Source organism: Trachypithecus francoisi, unplaced genomic scaffold, assembly GCF_009764315.1.
Source record: "Trachypithecus francoisi isolate TF-2019V2 unplaced genomic scaffold, Tfra_2.0 Lachesis_group0, whole genome shotgun sequence".
NCBI lineage: Eukaryota > Metazoa > Chordata > Mammalia > Primates > Cercopithecidae > Trachypithecus > Trachypithecus francoisi.
The window spans coordinates 7,962,031-7,982,414 of record NW_022681453.1 but is presented as its reverse complement, the minus strand read 5'-3'; the positions used below and the strand labels follow the sequence as shown (position 1 = coordinate 7,982,414).

Genomic DNA, 20,384 nt, shown 5'->3' with positions numbered 1-20,384 from the left:
CTCCCAGTAGTCCAAGATCCAAACTAGTCAACACTGGTAACATCTCAGGAAATTTCAGTTGCAGGTGGGGAGGCAACTGACAGGAACGAAGCTATCATTCCCAATTCCTGAATTTTGTGTCAGTACAGCATCCATGTGGCCACGAATGAACCAAGCACATTAATAAAACGTGCCTTCCTCTTTTTGGTGCATTGCTGGTGTCCATTCAGGACCGCTAGGGCCTGGATCTGCCCAGGCTGAACTCAGTGGTGTAACTAGAGCTGGGCACAGGCCTCGGCAAGGTAAACTAGCAGTGCCTGCTCCTACATAAGACTTGCTCCATCACAGACACAGGGAAACACAATGCTAGCTAGAGCAACAACTTGAAAAGCAGAGATCTGAGTTGATGAATTAAATTCCTCCAAAAGCTGACGTGCATAACCCTGAACAAGGCCTCCTTTGTTCACAGGATTTGGCTAAAGCAACTTTTCAGAATTCCAACCTCCTTTCTGTTCACAGAATAAAGCCAGGCAAAATCAAGCAAGGCTGGCATGAAGCAAAACCCACAGGTGGGAAACAATTTGTCATCTCTCCTACTAAAACAACCTAGAATTTTGTAAACATACCCCAGAATGAAATCAGTCACTTAGTGAAAAATATATATGTATTATCAGAGTGTTGTCTACTCATTAATGGAACAATTGGTGAAGGCTCCTGAAGCTTTTGTCAGAGCCTCTCCTTGGCTCCCTATGACCCAACCTTAACCCACCCCACCAGGGATCTTACCTAATTCTTGCCTATCCTGCCTTTTCTCTGGCTGCATGCTGGACTCGCCACTTCTTCTTGCCTCATACCCACCTGGCTAATCTAACTGCTTATACTACTCCCTCAGGCTGAGAGTGTCTTACTACTGTGTGGAACTGACTACAAAATACAACAGAATATAGCTAATGATAAAAGCAACCCAACCTCTGCCCTCTCGCCTGCCAATACTATATACTACAAAGGTCTCTTCTTTTTTTTTTTTTTTTTGAGACGGAGTCTGGCTCTGCCGTCCAGGCTGGAGTGCAGTGGCCGGATCTCAGCTCACTGCAACCTCTGCCTCCTGGGTTTACGCCATTCTCCTGCCTCAGCCTCCTGAGTAGCTGGGACTACAGGCACCCGCCATCTCGCCTGGCTAGTTTTTTGTATTTTTTAGTAGAGACGGGGTTTCACCATGTTAGCCAGGATGGTCTCGATCTCCTGACCTCGTGATCCGCCCGTCTCGGCCTCCCAAAGTGCTGGAATTACAGACTTGAGCCACCATGCCCGGCCAAAGGTCTCTTCTTTAAAAAGTGTTTTTAGTTATACAAATAATGCAGTTACATATGTTCATTAATTTTAATAATGTGTATTTGTTTATAGTTAGCAAAATATATTCACATACATGACTCTCATTTGCCCCTTATTAATCTTCTGAGGTGAGTACTGTTTTCTCCTTCTACAACATTAAAGAAGAAGACAAGGTGTTAGAGATTAACTGATTCACCCAACGCTGCTAGGAAAAAATAGTAATGAGGCTTGAAGTCATATCTTCATATTCCAAAGTCAAGCCATAATAGGAACTAGGACTTTACAAAATGAGCTGGTTTAAAAAATACAATCTGACGGCCGGGCGCGGTGGCTCAAGCCTGTAATCCCAGCACTTTGGGAGGCCGAGACGGGCGGATCACGAGGTCAGGAGATCGAGACCATCCTGGCTAACACAGTGAAACCCCGTCTCTACTAAAAAAAATACAAAAAACTAGCCGGGCGAGGTAGCAGGCGCCTGTAGTCCCAGCTACTCCGGAGGCTAAGGCAGGAGAATGGCGTGAACCCGGGAGGCGGAGCTTGCAGTGAGCTGCGATCCGGCCACTGCACTCCAGCCTGAGCGACAGAGCGAGACTCCGTCTCAAAAAAAAAATACAATCTGGGCTGGGCACGGTGGCTCACTCCTGTAATCCCAGCACTTTGGGAGGCCAAGGTGGGTGGATCACGAGGTCAAAGATCAAGCCCAACACAATGAAACCCTATCTCTACTAAAAATACAAAAATTAGCTGGGCATGGTGGCACACACCTGTAGTCCCAGCTATTCAGGAGGCTGAGGCAGGAGAATCACTTGAACGTGGGAAGCAGAGGTTGCAGTGAGGTGAGACAGCACCACTGAACTCCAGCCTAGTGACAGAGCAAGACTCCATCTCAAAAAAAAAAAAAATTCTGGTGGCCAGGTGCGGTAGTTCACGCCTGTAATCCCAGCACTTTGGGAGGCCGAGGTGGGTGGATCATGAGGTCAGGAGTTTGAAACCAGCCTGGCCAATTGGTGAAACCCTGTCTCTACTAAAAATACAAAAAAATAGGCCAGGAGCAGTGGCTCAAGTCTATAATCCTAGCACTTTGGGAGGCTGAGACGGGCGGATCATGAGGTCAGGAGATCGAGACTATCCTGGCTAACACGGTGAAACCCCGTCTCTACTAAAAAATACAAAAAACTAGCCGGGCAAGGTGGCGGGTGCCTGTAGTCCCAGCTACTTGGGAGGCTGAGGCAGGAGAATGGCGTGAACCCAGGGGGCGGAGCTTGCAGTGAGCTGAGATCCGGCCACTACACTCCCGCCTGGGAGACAGAGCGAGACTCCGTCTCAAAAAAAAAAAAAAAGCAAAAAGTTAGGCCGGGTGCAGTGGCTCGCGCCTGTAATCCCAGCACATTGGGAGGCCGAGGCAGGCAGATCACAAAGTCAGGAGTTTGAGACCAGCCTGTCCAACATGGTGAAACCCCATCTCTACTAAAAACACAAAAATTAGCTGGGTGTGGGGGCACGTGCCTATAATTCGAGCTACTCAGAAGGCTGAGGCACGAGAATCAGTTGAATCTGGGAGGCGGAGGTTGCAGTGAGCTGAAATCCTGTCATTGCACTCTGGCCTGGGAGACAAAGACTCCATCTCAAAAAAACAAACAAACAACAACAAAAAAAAAAAATCTGCAAATTATTATACATTCCTCCCCTCAAAAGGTAGAATCTAAATTCACCTTCCCTTGAATATGGGCTGGACTCAGTGACTCGTTTCTTACAATAAAATCAGCTGGGAATTATGCTATGAGTCTTCCAACATGAGGTCATAAAAAGGATACCACTTCTGCCTAGTTCCCTGTCTCTCAAGATGCTTGCATTGGAACCCAGCTACCACACTGTAAGGAAGCCCAGATTTAAGTGTTCTAGCTCACATGCCCAGCTAGCCCCTCATCCAACAGCAGCATCAGCCACAGACATGTGTTATGCTGAATGTTTGTGTCTGCCCCAAATTCATATCGGGAAATCTAATGCCCCCCAATGTGATAGTATTAGGAGGTGGGACCGTTAGTCTCCACCCTTATGATTAGGATTAGTGTCCTTATAAAAGAGACCCTAGAGAGCTAGCTCTACCCTTCCACCATATGGGGACACAGCAAGAAGTCAGCAGTCTGCAACCCAGGAAAGGGTCCTCACCAGACATCAAATCTGCCAGCGCCTTGATCTGAGACTTCCCAGCCTCCAGAATCATGAGAAATAAATTTGTGTTATTTATAAGCTACCCAGTTTATGGTATTGTTATAGCAGCCCAAAATGAACTAAGACAACGTAAGAATAAATGAATCTACAGATGATTCTAACCCCAAGTATTTCAGATGAGGCCAAAGATACTGATGAGAAGAAGGAAGCCATCCCTCTGTGCCTCATATGTATTTCTGACCTGTAGAAACAGTGAAAGATAAGGCCAGGCTCAGTGGCTCACGCCTGTAATCCCAACACTTTGGGAGGCCGAATTGGGTGGACCACCTGAGGTCAAGAGTTCGAGACCAGCCTGGCCAATAAGGCAAAACCCCGCCTCTACTAAAGATACAAAAATTAGCCAGGCGTGGTAGCGTGGCAGGTGCCTGTAATCCAAGCTACTTGGGAGGCTGAGACAGGAGAATCACTTGAACCCAGGAGACAGAGGTTGCAGTGAGCCGAGACCATGCCACTGCACTCCAGCCTGGGCAACAACAAAACTCCGTCTCAAAAAAAAAAAAAAAGAAAAAAGTGATAGATAATAAATAATTATTATTTTAAGACAAAAGATTTGGGGTAATTTGTTACACAGCAATCAGTAATGTAATATATAATACATGTAACATCCTCTTAGAGGATGATCATCCAATCAGAGTTGAGACCTTCAACTCTTTTGTGACAGAAGCACAAACCTACAGGCATGTATGTAATATTCATAGACTTCGGCACTAGCTCACATCAATGGCCCAGGCTTTCCAGCTTCCAGATCTTTTTGCTTTTCTTTAAGGGCCAAGTAAAATGCCACTGCCTTCGTGAAATGCCCCCAGGAATCTCTCCCTCCAGTTTACCTACAATACTTTCATGCACTGAACTCCCATAATCCTGTTTCCCAGTTATTGAGAACCTACTATGCATCAGGAACTGTGATAAGGCTTTACATCAGTGAGTCTCAACCTTGACTACACATTGGAATCACCTGGAAAACTTAAGACTCCTGACTCCCAAGCTACACCCAGGCCAATTACATCAGAATCTCCAGGGGTGGGATTCGGGCATCAGCAGGAGACTGACGAAAAGATGCTCTGCCTCTGGCCTTCAGATTTAGAGATAATGGAGGTGGAGATAATAAATAGAGTGAGTAGGCCTGGGGCAGGGAACAGAGCTCTGCGATAAGCCTCATTTTAGCTTCCACCAGATTCAGAAGAGCCAGGCCCTAGGGCTCACTAAAGGGATTCAGGTGAAAGGGATGTTAGACATCAACTAAAACAAACCTCTCACGGTGTAGCCAGAAGGAGACCGAGGCCCATAAAGGATGTGTGGCTTGCAAGATAACACCTCTAGCTGGAAGATGATAAACTGGTGGGAAACCCAGCCTCAGCAGTTCCAAAGCAGGTTGAGTCTTTCATGGCCCCGTTTGTGTGAACACAGTAGGTAAAAACAACTACTAAAGTATACTACATTCATTTATTTTTTAGACAATTTATATTACATTAGAGATGTATTTCCCCTGCATCTTGTATCCAATTTGAAGTTTTTGGTCAGTATTCAGGCAAGGATGGTTTTAAATTGATCACCTTGTTTTTTCAACTTGCTTTTAAGACTTACAAAATACTCCACTTCCTAAGAGGTCTAGGTAATATAACCAGTTATACATTCAGAACTCTACAAGCATTTACATCTTATAAATAGAACATGCAGATTTATGCTCTTTTTTAAACCTACAGATTAATTATGGTACCATACAAAATAGTCTCATTGCCCTAAAGTCTGCTATGCTCTGCATTCTCCCTCCCTCCCCCTTAGCCCCTGACAAGCACTGATATTTTTTACTGTCTCTATAGTTTTGCCTTTTCCAGGATGTCTTATGGTTGGAATCACACAGTATATAGCCTTTTCCAATTGGCTTCTCTCACTTGGTAATATGCATTTAGTGTTCTACATCTTTTCATGGCTTGAGAGCTCATTTCATCCTAGCACGAAATACTATTCCATTGTCTGGATGTACCACAGTTTATTTATCCATTGAGCTACTGATGAACATCTTAGTTGCTTCCAAATTTTGAAACGTATACAGATGCTGCAAACATCCATGTGCAAGTTTTTGTGTTGATACAAGTTTTCAACTCATTTGGGTAATACCAAGGAGGATGACTGCTGGACTGTGTGGTAAGAGTATGTTTAGTTTGTAAGAAACAGCCAAGCTATCTTCTAAAGTATAAGATATTTTGTATCATTTTGCATTGCTACCAGCAATAAATGATAGTTCCTGTTGCTCTACGTCTTTGCCAGCATTTGGTGTTACAAGTGTTCTGGATTTTGGCCTTTCTAATAGCTGTGTAGTGGTACTCATTGCTGTTTTAATTTCCATTTTGCTAATGATCTATGATGTGAAGCACCTTTTCATATGCTTGCTTGCCACTAGTATATCTTCTCTGGTGAGGTGTCATTCATTCACCCATTCATTCATTCATGTATTTATTTTGAGACACGGTCACCCTCTGTCACCCAGACTAAAGTCCAGTGGCATAATCAAGGCTCAACTGCAGCCTCAACCTCCAGGGCTCAAGCAATCCTCCCACCTCAGCCTCCTGAGTAGCTGGGACCACAAGCATGAACCACCATGTCTGGCTAATTTTTTAACATTTTGCAGAGACAGGGTCCCATTATGTTGGCCAGGCTGGTCTCAAACTTCTGGGTTCAAGGGATCTTCCTGCCTCAGCCTCCCAAAGTACTGGGATTACAAATGCCAGCCATCATTCCTGGCCTTTGAAAAAATTTTTAATCAGGTTGTTTACTTACTGTCAAGTTTTAGAAAGTGTTTGTTTGTTTGATTGGTTGGTTGGTTTCATTTTTGTTTTGAGACACAGTCTCATTCTGTCACGCAGGCTGGAGTGCACTAGCGCCATCTTGGCTCACTGTAGCCTCCGTCTCCCAGGTTCAAGCAATTCTTATGCCTCAGCCCCCAGACTAGCAGGGACTATAGGCACACGCCACCAGGCCTGGCGAATTTTTGTGTTTTTTTAGTAGAGACGGGGTTTCACTATGTTGATCAGGCTGGTCTCAAACTCCTGGCCTCACGTGATCTGCCCACCGCAGCCTCCCAAAGTTCTGGGATTATAGGCATGAAGCACTGCACCCAGCCTAAGTTTAAAGGGTTTTAAAAAAATGTTTGTTGGACAAGAGTCCTTTATCAGATACATATCTTGCAAATATCTTCTCCCAAACTGTGACTTGTCACTAACAGTGTCTTTTGCGGAGCAAAAACTTTTAATTTTCATGAAGTCCAGCTTATCAATGAAAAAAAAATTAGATTCTGAATCCTTACAATGATTCACAAAATAACTGACAGTGAGTAAGGAACACCATGTAAGAAAATAACTGATTGTTATTAAAACTAGTTTTACGGCCAGGTGCAGTGGCTCATGCCTGTAATCCCAGCACTTTGGGAGGCTGAGGTGGGCAGATCACTTGAGGTCAGGAATTTGAGACCAGCCTGGTCAACATGGTGAAACCCCATCTCTACTAAAAAATACAAAAATTAGCCAGCCATATTAGCATGCACCTGTAATCCCAGCTACTCAGGAGGCTGAGGAAGGAGAATGGCTTGAACCTGGTAGGCAGAGGTTGCAGTGAGCTGAGATCGCGTCGCTACACGCCAGCCTGGGCAACAGAGCAAAAAACTCTGTCTCAAACAAACAAACAAACAAAACTAGTTTTAAAATATGGCTCCATGTTTACAAGCTTGAAAAGCAGAGAAAAACTCAAAACAAAATGTTCAATGTGGTATTACTTATCCCCTAGAGACAATGACCATGGGCACAGTGGTCTTTTTTTTTTTTTTTTAACACGAATTAGATATTATAAGTCTACTTCTTTTGCTTAACAACTACTAATATGTTGCAACCCTCTAGATATATCAACAAATATACTTCTGCAGAACATAAATGTGATTTGAAAAAGAAATTGTAATGAACTCTACTCAAAGACACCAAACACAAAAAATCCTAATGCAAAAATAATAAACAGAGCCATGTAAGCGTGTAGAGGACTCATGCAGCCAACAAACTACAACAAATTCCTTAAAAGTTAAAAATGCTCCTAAGCTCATTTTACAAGTGATAAGCAACTTTTGTAATTATGTAAAATCATGTAAAAATCATGTAAAATTTCTTTATTTCTGACATTTTTAGTTGTAGTTAATATGACCAAAATTGCCAATACCAAACAAGTCATATGTGGCAGTAGGGACACCACCAACAAAGAACATTAGAAATTCAAGGATGGCACTTTTAACTAAGAAAAGTGGGAAGTACTTTGAGTAATAATAATTTGTCAATACTTTTAAAACTCGACAATGAAAAATAAAATCCTTCACACCCACACCCACTTACTAGAATGAAAGCTCCCTTTAAGAAAGCTCTACCATGTTGAACATCTGCTGATTTTTCACTCTTCTAGAAATTGCACCCCAGTCTTCCTCTGAGAAACTCCTTCTCCCACTCTCCATTCAAAAGATTCAGGTGCTGTCAGCTTCGTCCCCTGATTCAGGTAGGCATGTGGCTTAGGTTGCAAATCAGAGAATTGCATCCACTGGGCCACAGTATAGGAGATCCACACGGCCTGTTTCAGATCACTGAGAGTCAGGCACAGATTTCTGTTTGAACTCTTGGGGAAAAAAAAACAAAAACCTTCCTTTTCAGTTTTACTTGAAGTTGCAAGGTCTAAGCCTCAAGACCTAAAGCTCCTGGCCATCATCTTGTCAATATAAGGGAAAAATTTGTGGAGATTAGATCCAACCCAGAGAAATGGAAACAAACCAAGTCCTGGTAATATAATTTGCCACACCTGAAGCTAGATCTATCCTTGCACCTTCTAGTTAAATAAGCCAGTACATTCCCTTTTTTGTTTTATTTAGTTTTGTGTAAGCCACATTGAGTTGGGTTTTCTGTCACTTGCACCTAGAGTCCTGACTGATGAAATATGTCAGCATAGCAAAATGTAAAGAGGACCCATCTGGCCATCGTGAGCGCTCTATTCTGGTTTCAATGCTAACAACCAACTCACAGGGGACCTTGGGCAAGTTCTTAACAAGTCCTCTCTGAGTTCAAAAACATGACGCAGTATTTTCTTTCTTAGGCTTTCCCTAGGGATATGATGCATTCAAGCCCTTTGTCCTGGCTGAAAAGGATTCCCCCATACTATCTGAAGGTGTATTTAAGCAAAGCAAAACACAAAATCTTTTCTTCAGCCTTAGAATTCCTTTAGCTATTTTCAAATGTGAGGCAAATCGCTATTGCTGCTTTAACCTGAGTTTTATGAAACACTACAGATTTGTTCAAGCCACTTGAATGGCTTAAAAGACAAATTATCCCAGTTCATATGTGGAAATCAGAATTATAATACTGTGCTAAAAAGAAAAAAAAAAAGTAAATCTTTAAAAGATAACTTAATTAGCCGGGCGAGGTAGCGGACGCCTGTAATCCCAGCTCCTCGGGAGAGTGAGGCAGGAGAATTTCTTGACTCCAGGAGATGGAGGTAGCAGTAAGCTGAGGTCGCACCATTGCACTCCAGCCTGGGTGACAGAGTGACACTCTGTCACTAAATAAATAAATGATAACTTTATGGGAGGAAGGGGCTCTTTTTTTTTTTTCCTTCTAAGTTGAGGAATTTGTCTATTACACCCTGACTGCTGTCTCCACCTCTTTCTCTCTATCACCACCAGAGCCCAAACCCCTCCAGTACCCTTTTCCATAAAAACCAATACTCCCTTTACATTCCTTATTAATAATATATTATTTGTAAATCACTTCATGATTTACACAATTTTCCATTTATATCTTGTCTTTAAAAAAAAAAAAAAAAGGCCTTTACAATAGCCCTGTGAGTTCCACATTATTAACAAATAAGACTAACTGGAAACAGCAGTTAGTCTGTTTCCATCTCCTGACTCCAAATCCACTGTCCCCAGTCCAAAGCAACACTCCACGGCTAGCACCATTTCCTCCCTGACATTCTGCTTCCCTATAAAAAGAACCTAGAGTTGCATTACTCAGAACAGACAAGACTCTAATTCTTCCCCCATCCACCATTCACCCCAACTCTACTATGAACCAAGGAGAAGAGACAGGAGGAGACAACTAAATGAAACATTACTTATTCAAAAAATGCATACCTTGTGCCTCCAGCAGGAGCCTCTGGAGTGTATAGATTAGAGATGATCAGAGCAAAGTGTCACTCCTTTGGGTATAAGATGGTGGATGGCTGCTTTGAAATGAAATTTGAGTGAGCTACTTGGACCAAGTTCGGTAACACCAAGACCAAGTGTACTTGCAAGATATGGTAAAAACTGTCTAAGAGGTGTGTGTGTTTTCCAAATTTCTAACAGCATTTGGAGAATGTTGGAATAGAAAGGAGATCTGGCCAGAAATTAAAATGTAATGCAAACGCCTGTCTCCTTGTTGGAAAAAGAATTACTAGTTCTTGGGATATACTAAGGTATCAAGGGACAATGGACAAATACGTGACTGGAAGTCAAAAACCCAGAGCTGCAGCCCAATCCTGCCTCTTACTAACACTGTGTTTCAGGGTCAATCTCTTCACAACCTTGTGCTTCAGCTGCCTCATCTATGTCACAAAAAAGGGATGGCAGTGAGATGCTCGAGATGCTCTTCAAAGCATTTCCAATTTTAATAGTCAATATCCCATTAATGAGGATTATGGAAAACCCCTCCCTAATATCCCAATCCGTTCATCTTTTATTATAAATTAACCCTGAGAAACCACAAAATTAACTCTCAGGTATCAGTTGTGTAGCCTTTAACTTATATGGAGAAGTGCTCATTTCTTTTTCCTTAATCCTTGCTGAGAGATAAAAGGCAAAATTAATAAGCTCTGACAGTAGTATTCATAAAACGACAAGCACTTAGGAACAGGAAGGCATAGAAAAATAGGTCTCAAAACTATATCCTGTATTTCAGCCTCTGACACAACACATGTTTGGGAATTTTGCACCCAGGTATCCCTAAAACTTGAGAATTTAAACTAAATCCAGTTAAAAAGCTAAGATTTCAAACAAAGTTGCTCCTTTCCCATTTTTCCATTAATTTTAAGACAAAGTAAGAGAATTACACAGGGCAGGGATGGGGTGGGAGGGGCCAGGGATCCTCTTCTCTGGCCCAGCCCCAAACTGACATCTTCTAAAGCAGTTCAGAAGCCTCGGTCAGGTCCAGAGGGCTCCCCCGTCACCCACCACCCAGCAGATGGCTTCCCCCACCATAGGCCCCTCCCCAACTTCCCGCAGGTTTCTAAGCACCACCAAACTGGTTGTTAAAGGCCTCTGCAAACAGCCTAGTTCCACAGCCTAGCCCCCTCCCAGCTATGTACACAAAGGGAAAGAAATAAAAGGGTACTTTGTTCATTTTTTAAGGCTCACAGGAGACACCACTAAATCCCAAGTTCCTGGTGTGTTTTCTTTTCTCTAACGCAATCAGGAGCTGAAAATGCTCTGATCTAGTTAAGCAATGAGGCACAATCGACCCTCCAAAGACACCCGGGCTGCTGCATTTGAAAGGGCTAGTTTAGAGTATATAATATGTATCCAGAGGTTGAAGGAGTCCTCTTCCCTTTTTTATGCACTGCTGGACTTGAATTGTTCATGTTTTATGATTTTTACATGTATGTTTCCAAGCAAGGCTGGCCTATAATTTCCATTTCTCATATTGCTCTCAAAAGGTTTTTACACTGAAATTATCATAGCTTTACAAAATGAGTTTCTATTTCCTGGAAGAATTAGGTGGAATTTGCTAGTAAAACCAGTTGAGCCTGAACTTTCCTTTAAGAAGAAATATTTGACTACTGGTTTATTTTATTTATAAATTATAGCATTATTCAGGCTTTCTATTTTTTCGAAGTCAGTTTTGGTAAGTTATATTTGTCTAGATATTCATTTTCTCTAAGCTTTCAAACGTTTTAGCATGAAGTTGCTCATAGTATTATTCATATAATTTTAATATCTACAACATCTGTTCTCTGATTCCTAATATTGCTTATTTGTACCTCTCTTGTTTTTAAATCAATCTCACCAGGTATTTGTCAACATTGCTAGCTTTTACAGTAATCTCCATTGTATAACACGGAATTATTACTATCATTTCCTTTCATCTGCTTTCTTTTTTTTTTTTTTTTGAGACAGAGTCTCACTCTGTCATCCAAGCTGGTGGGTAGTGGCACAATCACAGCTCACAACAACCTCTGCCTCCCAGGGTCAAGCGATGATTGTCCCACCTCAGCCTCCTGAGTAGCTGGGACCACAGGCATGCGCCACCACAGCCAACTAATTTTTGTATTTTTTGTAGACAGGATTTCATCAGGTTGTCCAGCCTGGTCTGGAACTCCTGAGCTCAAGCAATCTGCCTGCCTCAGCCTCCCAAAGTACTGTGATTACAGGAATGAGCCACCACATCCGGCCTCTTTTTTTTTTTTTTTTTTTTTTTTGAGACAGTGTAGCACTCTGTTGTCCAGGCTGGAGTGCAGTGGCATGATCATGACTCACTGCAGCCTCAACTTCCTAGGATTAAGGGATCCTCATGCCTCAGCCTTCCAAGTAGCTAGAACCACAGGTGTACACCACCATGCCCAGCTAATTTTTTGTGGAAACGGGGTCTCACTATGTTGCCCAGGCTAGTCTAGAACTCCTGGCCTAAGCAATCCTCCCACCTCAGCTTCCCAAACTGCCAGGATTATAGGCATGAGCCACTGCACCTAGCCTTCCATTTGTTTTCTTTGGGCCTATTTTGCATCTTTTTCTAACCTTCTAATTTCAACATTTAACTGTTATCAGGATTTCATCTTTTTTAATAAAAGTAATTAAAGTTAAGCATGTGTTAGCTACTTCCCCAACCCCCAAGTTTTGACTCATAGTATTTTTGTTATCATACAGTTAAAAATATTTTCCTAATGCTATTACAGCTTCTTTTTAAACCGAAGGTGATTCTGAAACACATTTCTACAACTATTCATAGTAATGTTTTGGTCATAGTTTCTAGTTTAATTCCACTGTGGTCAGAGGATTAGTCTGTATGACACTAATCCTTTGATAATTACAACTTGCTTGATGACATAGTTTGAGGTCACTTTTCATAAATGTTCTATGCGTGTTTGAAAAGAATGTGTATTCTGAAGTTGGGAGGTGTGATCTTCATGTCTATCAGCTCAAACTTATTAGTTACTTCATTCAAATCTTGTGTGTTAGGCCATTTTTGCATTGGCATAAATACCTGAGACTTAAGAAATTTATAAGAAAAGAGGGCCGGGCGCGGTGGCTCAAGCCTGTAATCCCAGCACTTTGGGAGGCCGAGACGGGCAGATCACGAGGTCAGGAGATCGAGACCATCCTGGCTAACATGGTGAAACCCCGTCTCTACTAAAAAAATACAAAAAAAAAACTAGCCGGGCGAGGTGGTGGGCGCCTGTAGTCCCAGCTACTCGGGAGGCTGAGGCAGGAGAATGGCGTAAACCCGGGAGGTGGGGCTTGCAGTGAGCTGAGATCCGGCCACTGCACTCCAGCCCGGGTGACAGAGCGAGACTCCATCTCAAAAAAAAAAAAGAGGTTTGATTAGCTCATGGTTCTGCAGGCTGTACAGGAAGTATGGCACCAGCGTCTGCTTCTGGATAGGCTCCAGGAAGCTTTTACTAATGGTGAAAGGTAAAGTGGGAGCAGGCATCTCACATGGCAGGAGAAGGAGCAGGAGAGTATGATGGGGGCTGCCACACTTCTCAACAACCAGATCTCACAAGAACTCACTTACTATCATGAAGACAGCACCAAGGCATGACAGTACCATGTCATCCTTCCCCATGACCCACACACCTCCCACCAGGCCCCACCTCCAACACTGCAAATTACAATCGAACATGAGATTTGGCCAGGACATGTATTCAAACTATATCATTCTGCCCTTGGCGCCACAAATCTCATGTCCTCCTTATGTTACAAAATACAATCATGTCTTCCCAACAGTCTCCCAAAGTCTTAACTCATTCCAGCATCAACCTCGTCAAAAGTCCCAAGTCCAAAGTCTCATCTGGAAATGAGTTCCTTCCACCTATGGGCCTGTAAAATCAAAACAAGTTCTCTACTTCAAGATACAGAGGTAGTACCAGCATTAAGAAAAAATTCTTCTTCCAAAAGGCAGAAGTTGGCTAAAAGAAAGGGGCTACAGGCCCCATGCAAGCTCAAAACCCAGCAGGGCAGTCATGAAATCTTAAAGCTCCAAAGTAATCTCCTTTGACTGCATGACCCACATTCAGGGAACACTGGTGCAAGAGGTGGGCTCCCAAGACTGGGCAGCACTGCTCCTATGGCTTTGCAGTGTTCAGCCTCCGCAGCTGCTATTACAGGTTGTTGGGAGCCTGTGGCTTTTCCTGGAGCAGTGTACAAGCTGCCAGTGGCTTCACCATTCTGGGGTCTGGAAAGCAGTTGGCCCCCTTCCTACAGTTCCACTAGGCAGTGCCCTGGTGGGGACACTGTGTGGGAGCCCCATCCCCACATTTCCCTTCCATACTGCCCTAGTAGAGGTTCTCTGTGAGGGCTCTGTCCCTGCAGCAGGCTTCTGCCTGGGCATCCAGACTTTCTTGTAAATCCTGTGATATCTAGGTGGAGGCTGCCAAGCCTCATTCACTCTTGCACTCCGCACACCTACAGGCTTAATGCCACGTGGAAGCCACCAAAGCTCATGGCTTGAAATCTCTATAGCAGCAGTCCAAGCTGTATCTGAGGCTCTTTGAGCAGAGGCTAATGCCAGAGCAGCTGGGATGCAGGGAGCAGTGTCCCAAGCCTGCACAGAACAGCAGGGCCCTGGACCTGGACCATGAAACTGTTTGGTCCTCCTAGGTCTCAGGGTATGTGATGAGAGGGGCTGCAGTCTTAGATATCTGAAATGCTTCAAAGCTCTTTTACCTTTGTCTTGACAATTAGCACTTGGCTCCCTTTCGGTTATGAAAATATCTCCAGCAAGGGGTTGCTCCATACCCTGCTTGAATTCCTCTCCCCCAAAAAAAGTATTTTATTTCTCTAACACAAGGCCAGGCTGTGAATTTTCCACACTCTTAAGCTCTGCTTGCTATTTAAATATAAATTCCAACTCTAAGTCATTTATTTGCTCCCACTTCTGAGCATAGGCTGTTAGAAGCAGCCAGGTCACAACTTGAACACTGCTGCTCGGACGTTCCTTCCACCAAATACCCTAGATCATCACTCTGAAGTTAAAATGTCTATAGGTCCCTAGGGCATAAACAGAATGTAGCCAAATTTTTTGCTAAGGCATAACACGCATAACCTTTGCTCCAGCTCCCAGTAAGTTGCTCATTTCCATCTGAGACCTCTTTAGCTTGAACTTCACTGTCCATATCACTATCACCATTTTGAGCACAATAATTTAACCAGTCTAGAGACTGGTTAACTTCTTAGAAGAAGTTCCAAATTTTCCCTCATCTTCCTTTCTTCTTCTGAGCCCTCTAAACTCTTTCAACCTCTGCCTGTTACCCAGTTCCTAAGCTGTTTCCACATTTTCAGGTGAAATACCCCATATTGCTATTAGCAATACCGCACTCTCGGAACCAATTTTCTGTTAGGCCATTCTTGCATTGCTATAAAGAAGTACCTCAGATTGGGTAATTTAGAAAAGGTTTAATTAGCTATGGTTCTGAAGGATGTACAGGAAGCATGGCACCAGCATCTGCATCTAGGGAGGTCACAAGAAACTTTTACTCATGGTGGAAGGTGAAGCAAAAGCAGGCGGGTCTCACATGGCAGAAACAGGAGCAAGAGAGTGAGTGCGGCGGGGAGGTGCCACAATTTACAACCACCAGATCTTGCAAGAACTCACTCACTATAGCAAGGACATCACCAAGCCATGAGGGATCACCCAAATACCTCCCACCAGACCTTAACTCTAACATTGGAGATTACAATTCAACATTATATTTGGCAGGGACATATATTCAAACTATATCATCTTGTATGTTAGCAGATATTTTCCCCATTTTGCCAAGTACTGAGGAAGTATGTTAAAATCTCACCATAAATATATGTATTTATCATTGTAGTTCTCTCAGTTTTTTGCTGAATATATTTTGAAGTCATGTTATTAGATGCATGGAAGTTTTTATTTTTTTCAAAAGCTTTTGGGAAAACAAGAGGTGTTTGGTTGCACGAATCAGTTCTTTAGTGGTGATTTCTGAGATTTTGGTGCACCCATCACCCAAGCAGAGTACACTGTACCCAATGTGTAGTCTTTTTTCCCTCACCCTCCTTCCACCCTTTCCCCTGAGTCCCCAAAGTCCATGGTATCATTCTTATGTTTTTGAATCCTCATAGCTTAGCTCCCACTATGAGTGAGAACATATGATGTTTGGTTTTCCATTCCTGAATTACTTAGAATTACTTAGAATAATGTTCTCCAAATCCATCCAGGTTGCTGTAAATGCCATTATTTCATTCCTTTCTATGGCTGAGTAGTATTCCATGGTATAAATATACTACATTGTCTTCTTCTATTTTTTTTTTTCCAGACAGACTCTCACTCTGTCACCCAGGCTGGAGTGCAGTGGCGCAACCTCGGCTCACTGTAACCTCCACCTCTTGAGCTCAAGCAATTCTCCTGTCTCAGCTTCCCGAGTAGCTGGGATTACAGGCATGCACCACCATGCCCGGCTAATCTTTGTATTTTTGGTAGAGATGAGGTTTCACCATATTAGTCAAGCTGGTCTTGAACTCCTGACCTCGTGATCCACCCACCTTGGCCTCCCAAAGTGCTGGGATTACACGCATGAGCTACCATGCCTGGTGTACATTTTCTTTATCCACTCATTGATTGATGGGCATTTGGGCTGTTTCCATATTTTTGCATTTGTGAATTATGCTGCCATAAGCATGTGTTCAAGTATCTTTTTCATATAATGAATTCTTTTGCTCTGGGTTGATACCCAGTAGTGGGATTGCTGGATCAAATAGATCTACTTTTAGTTCTTTAAGAAATCTCCACACTATTTTCCATAGTGGTTGTATTAATTGACATTCCCACCAACAGCATAAAAGTATTCCCTTTTCACCACATCCACACGGACATCTATTATTTTTTTATTTTTTTTTATTGCCATTCTTGCAGGAGTAAGGTGGTATTGCGTTGTGGTTTTGATTTGCATTTCCCTGATCATTAGTTGACACTGGGCATTTTTTCATATGTTTGTTGCCCACTTGTATATCTTCTTTTGAGAATTGTCTATTCATGTCCTTAGCTCACTTTTTGATGGGATTGTTTGTTTTTTTCTTGATGATTTATTTGAGTTCCTTGTAGATTCTGGATACTAGTCCTTTGTCAGAGGTATAGATTGTGAAGATTTTCTCCCACTCTATGGGTTGTCTGTTTACCCTGTTGATTATTTCTTCTGCTGTGCAGAAGCTTTTTAGTTTAATTAAGTCCCATCTATTTATATTTTTTTGTTGCATTTGCTTTTGGGTTCTTGGTCATGAAGTCTTTGCCTAAGCAAATGTCTAGAAGGGTTTTTCCAATGTTATCTTCTAGAATTTGTAAGGTTTCAGGTCTTAGATTTAAGTATTTGATCATCTTCAGTTGATTTTTATATAAGGTGAGAGAGGAGCATCCAGTTTCATTCCTCTACATGTGTTCACCATTTATTCCAGCACCATTTGTTGAATAGGGTGTCCTTTTCCCACTTTTTGTTTGTTTTGTTGAAGATCAGTTGGCTGTAAATATTTGGCTTTCTTTCTGGGTTCTCTATTCTGTTCCATTGGTCTATGTGACTATTTTTATACCAGTGTCATGCTATTTTGGTGACTATAGCCTTATAGTATAGCTTGAAATCAGGTAATAGGATGCTTCCAGATTTGTTCGTTTTGCTAAGTCTTGCTTTGGCGATGTGGGCTCTTTTATGGTTTCGTATAAGTTTTAGGATTTTTTTTTTCTAGTTCTAAGAATGATGGTGGTATGTTGATGGGGATTGCATTGAATCTGTAGATTGCTTTTGGCAGTATGGTCATTTTCACAATATTGATTCTACCCATCCATGAGCATGGGATGTATTACCATTTGTTTGTGTTTTCTATAATTTCTTTAAGCAGTGTTTTGTCATTTTCCTTGTAGAGGTCCTTTGCTTCCTTAGTTAGGTATATTCCTAAGTTGGTTTTTTTTTTTTCAGCTATTGTAAAAGGGGTTGAGTTCTTTATTTGATTTTCAGCTTGGTCACTGTTCATATATAGTAGAGCTACTGATTTGTGTACATTAATTTTGTATCCTGAAACTTGGCTGAATTTATCAGTTATTGGAGCTTTTTGGATGTGTATTTAGGATTTTCTAGGTGTACAATCATATCATCAGCAAACAACCACAGTTAGACTTCCTCTTTACTAATATGGATACCCTTTATTTCCTTCTCTTGTCTGATTGCTCATGGCTAGGATTTCCAGCACTATGTTGAATAAAAAGTGGTAAAAGTGGGCTGGGCACAGTAGCTCATGCCTGTAATCCCAGCATTTTGGGAGGCCGAGGCAGGCTGATCACCTGAGGTCAGGAGTTCCAGACCAGCCTGGTCAACGTGGTGAAACCTCATCTCTATTAAAAATACAAAATTAGCCAGGCATGGTGGCGCATGCCTGTAAGCTCAGCTACTCGAGAGGCTGAAGCAGGAGAACTGCTTGAACCTGGGAGACGGAGGTTGCATTGAGCTGAGATCGTGGCACTGCCCTGCAGCCTGGGCAAAAGAATGAAACTCTCTCTCAAAAATAATAAAGAAGTGGTGAAAGTGGGCATCCTTGTCTTGTTCCAGTTCTCAGGAGGAAGGCTTTTGACTTTTCTCCATTCAGTATAATGGTGGCTGTGGGTTTGTCATAGATGTCTTTTTTTGTGAGACAGAGTTTCACTCCTGTTGCCCAGGCTGGAGTGCAATGATGTGATCTCGGCTCACCGCAACCTCTGCCTCCCGGGTTCAAGCAATTCTCCTGCCTTAGCCTCCTGAGTAGCTGGGATTACAGGCATGTACGACCACGCCCAGCTAATTTTGTATTTTCAGTAGAGATGGGGTGTCTCCATGTTGGTCAGGCTGGTCTCGAACTCCCGACCTCAGGTGATCTGCCCACCTCGGCCTCCCAAAGTTCTGGGATTACAGGCGTGAGCCACTGTGCCCAGCCCAGATGTCTTTTATTACCTTAATGTATGTCCCTTGTATGGCAATTTTGCTGAGGGTCTTAGTCATAAAAGAATGCTGGATTTTGTCAAATGCTTTTTCTGAGTCTATTGAGATAATCATGTGATTTTCTGTTTTTAATTATGTTTATGTGGTGTATCGCATTTATTGATTTGCACATGTGAAACCATCCCTGCACCCCTGGTATGAAACCCGCTTGATCATGGTGGATTATCTTTTTGATATGCTGTTGGATTCAGTTAGCTAGCATTTTGTTGAGGAATTTTGCGTCTATGTTCATCAAGGATATTGGTCTGTGGTTTTCTTTTTTTGGTATGTCTTTTCCTGGTTTGGGTATTAGGGTGATACTGGCTTCATAGAATGATTTAGGGAGGATTCCCTCTTTCTCTATCTTTTGGAATGGTGTCAATAACATTGGTGCCAATTCTTTGACTGTCTGATAGAATTCAGCTGTGAATCCATCTGGTCCTGGAATTTTTTTGTTGGCAACTTTTTTACTGCCATTTCAATCTTGCTGTTTGCTTTTGGTCTGTTCAGAGTTTCTATTTCTTCCTTGTTTAATCTAGGAGGATTGTATATTTCCAGGAATTTATCCATCTTCTCTTGCTTTTCTAGTTTATGCACAAAAAGGTATTCATAGTAGCCTTGAATGATCTTTTGTATTTCTGTGGTATCAGTTATAATATCTCCCATTTCATCTCTAATTGAGCTTATTTGAATTGTCTCTCTTCTTTTCTTGGTTAATCTCACTATTGGTCTATCAATTTTGTTTATCTTTTCAAAGACACAGCTTTTTGTTTCATTTACATTTTTTATTGTTTTTTGTTTTCCATTTCATTTCGCTCTGCTCTGATCTTCATTATTAGTTTTCTTCTGCTGGGTTTGGGTTTGGTTTGTTCTTATTTCTCTAGTTCCTTGAGGTGTGACCTTAGATTGTCTATTTGTGCTCTTTCAGACTTTTTGATTTAGGTATTTAAGGCTATGAACTTTCCTCTTAGCATTGCCTTTGTTGTATCCCAAAGGTTTTGATAGGTTGTGTCACTATTATTCAGTTCAAATAATTTTTTAATTTCCATCTTGGGCCGGGCATGGTGGCTCATGCTTGTAATCCCAGCACTTTGGGAGTCCGAGGCAAGTGGACCACAAGGTCAGGAGTTTGAAAACAGCCAGGACAACATGGTGAAACCCTGTCTCTACTAAAAATACAAAAATTAGCTGGGCATGGTGGCAGGTGCCTGTAATCCCAGCTACTTGGGAGGCTGAGGCAGGAGAATCACTTGAACCCAGGAGGCGGAGGGTGCAGTGAGCAGAAATCTTGCCACTGCACTCCAGCCTGGGCAATAGAGTTAGACTCCATCTCAAAAAAAAAAAAAAAAAAATCCATCTTGATTTCATTGTTGACCTAACCATCATTCAGGAGCAGGTTACTTAATTTCCATGTATTTGCATGGTTTTGAGGTTTGCTTTTGGAGCAGATATCCAATTTTATTCCACTGTGTGAGAGACTACTTGCTATAATTTCAATTTTCTTAAATTTGTTGAGACTTATTTTGTGGCCTATCATATGGTTTATCTTAAAGAATGTCCCATGTGCTGAGTATATTCTGTAGTTATTGGGAAGAATATTCTGTAAATATCTG

The 20,384-nt window shown here is 42.2% G+C and overlaps 1 protein-coding gene across 1 annotated transcript in view; it reads right to left on the bottom strand.

Annotated features, from left to right (window-relative positions):
- PLCH1 (phospholipase C eta 1) overlaps positions 1 to 20,384 on the bottom strand; it is a 277,981-nt gene that overhangs the window by 237,183 nt on the left and 20,414 nt on the right. The window lies entirely within an intron of this gene.